Raw genomic sequence first — 4954 nt, forward strand, 5'->3', positions numbered from 1 at the left:
GGACTGGAACGATTGCTTCTCATCTTTCTCATCAACTTCAGCGAACCACAGAAGTACAGCAAATAACACTTCAACCACGAACGAATCAGCGAACGATCGGAGAAGATTCAAGAAACTGCGCAAGGACTTCAAGAAACCGCGAACCTTCAAAGAAAAACGCAGCTTCACCAAAACCACCGTTTCCCCGCGAACCCAAACAACCACTCGAAAGAACCCGAATCCACCGATCGGAAAACCAAACGAACGGTTTAAAACACAAACTTCCCCGAACGAAACTCAAAGAAACCAAGAACGACGGTTACACCAGCACACAACCGCGCAGAAAACCTCGAAAACCTCCACGAACTCACGCTGTGGATGGGAGCACGTTTTACACGGCACCACGGTGGGCGCCTGATGATCCTGCCTGTTGACCGGAGCGCTGGAGAATGCCTCGTCAAAGGATCGACGTGCGCGCCGCTTCTCACTTCCGTTCCTCCTCTGGATCTATCTCAAGAACCTGCAAAGAAACGATACGGCGCCGCTGCGGCCGATCGCACTCCGACGCTCAAGTCAGTGACGGTATCACCAAATACTAAGAACTGGAACCGTGCAAATCTCTCTCACAAACAGCTCTGTCACTCGCAAGCGTAAAGTGTATGAACTGAACGTGCGTACCTTAGGAAATCTGTTAAGAACTCTTATATACCTGGTGATTTTCTCTCTCCTGGCAGTTACAGACTTGGACACGTGGCTTGCATCCGACTGTACACGTGTCATCATCTGGAGGCTCCCTGACTTGGCGCTACTTCTACTCTCATTTGGCTAAGTTACCTATGCATGGTGCTGCCCAGTGCATAGCTAACTCAGGAGTGCGATCTCTACTGAAACTGGCGAGGTAGGGCCTTCATACACCTTCCCTGTGGTCTCGCCGGCCGCCTTCATAATCTGCTTCTTCTTTATCTTTCGGCGATGTGCTTGTTCTGGCGATCTCCGACTGCCTGGTCGCCTGAGTCTGCATCTGGCGACTTCATCCCCAAACTGGCGATCGCCTATTCTGGTACGCTAGAGACCGGAACACGCCAACTTAACTATCGGCGACTACACGTGCCTCCCGACTTCCTTCCTAACTGTCAACCTGGCGCCTTGTCAACACGCCTACACTGTAACAGGATGCCACGTCATCGCATTCGACCATCAGGGCGGTACACCTTCATTGAATTTTTCATATTTTAAAATAATTTACATATAATTTATTATATAATTATATTTATTAAAATTGTTTTTTATTCAATATTTAATGGGTATTGTAATTCTGAATAAAGTTAGAGAAACTTTCAATTTATTTATTTAATTTTTAATATTTTCAAATAATTTAAATATAATCTATTATATAATTATATAATATTATGTATTCTTATATAATTTAAATATTTTGTTTTATTTTTAAATTACTAACATGAAAATAATTTTTTTATATTTTAAATATTCACTTAAATTTTTATTAAAAAATAATATTTTATAAAGGTAAATTAATCTTTTTTACTTAAAAAAATTAAAAGTTAAAGATAATTTATTTTATAATAATTATATTAAAACTAAAAATATAAAATAAACTTAAATAAATAACATAATAATTGAATACTTTTTAAAATATAAAATATATTATAATTAATCTTTAATTTATTTTATGTTTTATTTTTTATATTTATTTAGTAAATTTTTTATTTTAAATTTAATTATATTATATCAAAGATGATAATACTTTTAATAATAATTATGTTGAAATTAAAAATATAAAATAACCTTAAATAGTATAGTAATTGAAAATTATTTTAAAAATATATAATATATTATATTATAATTAATTTTTAATTTCTTACATATTTTATTTTTTATATTCATAATTTGATTTTTATTAAATGAATTTATTTGATTTTTATATGTAAGTAAATATTTTATATTTAATTTATTTTGTTATAGGAAATTAAGATGAATGTACCTAATCAAGTTACTGAACAAGAAGATGAAACAAAACCTTTGTGGAGATATGTTTCAAAGTTAAGAAAAACTCTCGGTGGTGGAAATAATATGATCAAGTGTAGCCTGTGTGATTTTTCATTCAGTGGATCTTACACTCGAGTAAGAACTCATTTATTAAAAATTACAGGGAGAGGAGTTAGAATTTGTCCGAAGATGACCCCGTCAAAACTTATTGAGTTTAAAAAAATTAGACAATGAAGCATCATTGAAAATAGAATATTCAAAAAAGAAAAAGGTTCATCTACCACCTGTATCTGATGAAGGAAATCATACAAACCATGATCTTAACCCAAAACTAAAAGTTTCTTTACAAGCTGCTTTCAATATTCAAGCGAGGGATACTCTTGATTGTGAAGTTTCGATGATGTTTTATTCTTCACGACTAGCATTTCAATTAGCAAGAAGTCCTTAATATAGGAGTGCATTTTCTTATGCAGCTAATACTTCTAATCTTAGTGAATATGTATCACCAACATGTAATAAACTGAGAGGTCATTTACTTTCAAAGGAAAGAAGTCATGTAGAAAACCTTCTGCAACCTATAAGAAACTCATGGAATAAAAAAGGTGTAACAATTGTTAGTGATGGGTGGAGAGATCCTCAAAGAAGACCACTTATAAGTTTTATGGCTATCATTGAGAGTAATGCAATTATGGAGGTTGGGGCGAGAAATGTAGTACAAATTGTAACTGATAATGCATCCATATGTAAGGTAGTGGGTATGCTCATAGAATTAGAATTTCCTTCAATCTATTGGACTCCTTGTGTAGTGCACACCTTGAATCTTGCATTATGTGCAACAAAAAATACCGAAAAAAATAGTGATACTTATCAACAATGTTCTTGGATCTCACAAATTGTTGATGATGCTACCTTTATTAAAACCTTTATTATGGGGAACTTTATGAGATTATCAATGTTCAATAACTTCAACTCATTGAAGTTGATTTTTGTTTCTTCAAAAAAATTTGCTTCAACCATAGTCATGTTAAAAAGGTTTAGAAGTTTGAAGAAAGGATTCTAAGAGATGGTTATTAGTAATTGTACCGATCAGGTAATCGGAAGTGATGACGTGGCAGCAAGCGATAATATAGGCGTGTCGAACGGGACACCTGGCTGACAGAAGGGAAGTACGTCGGGAAGTTTGTGTAATCGCCAATCGTTGACTTGGTGTTCTCCGATCTCTAGTATGTATAATCGGCGGTCACCAGGCTTGCGCCATAGTCGCCGTATGTGAGTCTTAGGCGATCAAGTGGTTAGAGATCGCCTAAAGGGGCACATCGCCGAAAGTGAAGGATGAGGTTATCCGATAAACACTCCCTAGCTAGAGGTCGGGGCAAGGGAACAGTTTCCCAGAACATGCATGATGTGCAAGTGAAGCAGATCGTGATAGCGGCAGGCGAGACCACAGAGAAGGTGTGCACCCCGTACTCGCCGCTTAAGGGGTCGCGCTCCAAGGAAGCTGTGCACCAAGTTACTCCTTGCATGGGTAACTTAGTCGAATAGCTTGAAGAGTAGAAGTGACGCTCAAGTGGTGAGGGATCCAGATGGTGACACGTGTACAGTTGGATGTGAGCCACGTGTCCAGAGGTGTAACCTTCAGGAGAGAGAAACGCTCAGGTATATAAGGAACTCTTAACAGACTTTTGAGGTACGTTTTAGAACACTTCAGTATGCTTTGAGAATACTTGCTAAGTACACTGAGATTCACTGCGCACGGTTCCTTGAGTTGAGATATTCTCTCTTAGTTTTGGTGATTCCGTCACTGACTTGAGCGTCGGAGCGTGATCGGCCGCAGCGGCGCCACTCTGTTTTCTTCAGGTTCTTGTGAGGAATTGAGGCGTGAAAGACAGAGGCTAACGTGGTGTGAAGCTGATCCAGAAGGAGAAACCTTTGACGTGGCAAGACTCTTGCACTTAGGTCAACCGGCAGGATCATCAGCGCCCACCATGGGGCCGTGTAAAACGTGTTTCCCATCCACAGCGTGAGTTTCTTGAAGTTTCTGCGGTTCTTGTGTGGTTGTGTGCTGGTGCAATCATTTTCGGCGTTTTTCACCGTTTGTTTGAGTTTTCGATCGGTAGTTTGAAGTTTTCCACCGTTTGTTTGAGCTTTCGATCGGTGAATTGAAGTTTCTTACCGTTTGTGCGAGTTTCAATCGGTAAATCGAAGTTTTTACCGTTCGTTCGAGTTTCTGATCGGTGAATCTGGAGTTTTAGTGGAGAAGCGGTAAGTTCGTGTTGAGATTGCGAGTTTCTGTGGAGGTTTTGGCATCCGAATCAATCCCGTGCTGTTGTGGTTGCGTTCTTGGAAGTTCTTTGGAGTTTAAGAGGTTTTGACCGATTGATTACTGGATCGATCATTCCGCTGGTGAAGGTTTTGGTCGCTGAAGCTTGATCTGTTGATATTTCATGAGAAAGATGAGAAGTACGCGTTCAAGTCCCGTTGTGCCAACTGTTGGAGAAGGCGCCATGACCATGGCGCAAATGATGGAGATCATGCGTGCGTTGCAAGCAAATGTGGAGGCATCGCACGTAGAGCAAGCGAAGATGCACGAAGACCTGGTCGCCTCTCAGGCCAGAAATGAGGAGCTCAGCAAGGTCACTGAGGAATTGCGTCAAGCTCTTCACGAGCAGAGAGGACGCACAACCATTGAAGAGGTTGCGCCATCGTCGCCACCGCGCGTTTTTCCGATGCCGTTTGCTCAGGCGATCACGGACACAGCGATCCCTGCGAGCGTTGTGGCCGTAAAAGCTTCTTTCACCGGCATGGAGGATCCTGAAGCACATCTCACTGTGTTTCATACGCAGATGATGCTGTCAGGAGGCTCAGATGCAGTTTATTGCAAGATGTTTATGAGCACACTCCAGGGAACAACGCTGGAATGGTTCGTTAGCCTGCCCACGGGTCACATAACCAATTTCCAGCAGTTCTC

General features: G+C 40.0%; 1 pseudogene; it reads left to right on the forward strand.

The window, feature by feature from the left end:
* Positions 1 to 1971: 1971 nt before the first annotated feature.
* On the forward strand, positions 1972 to 2930 carry LOC150027536 (uncharacterized; annotated as a pseudogene).
* Positions 2931 to 4954: the final 2024 nt, after the last annotated feature.

Source organism: Phaseolus vulgaris, chromosome 5 (assembly GCF_051622355.1).
Source record: "Phaseolus vulgaris cultivar YP4 chromosome 5, ASM5162235v1, whole genome shotgun sequence".
NCBI lineage: Eukaryota > Viridiplantae > Streptophyta > Magnoliopsida > Fabales > Fabaceae > Phaseolus > Phaseolus vulgaris.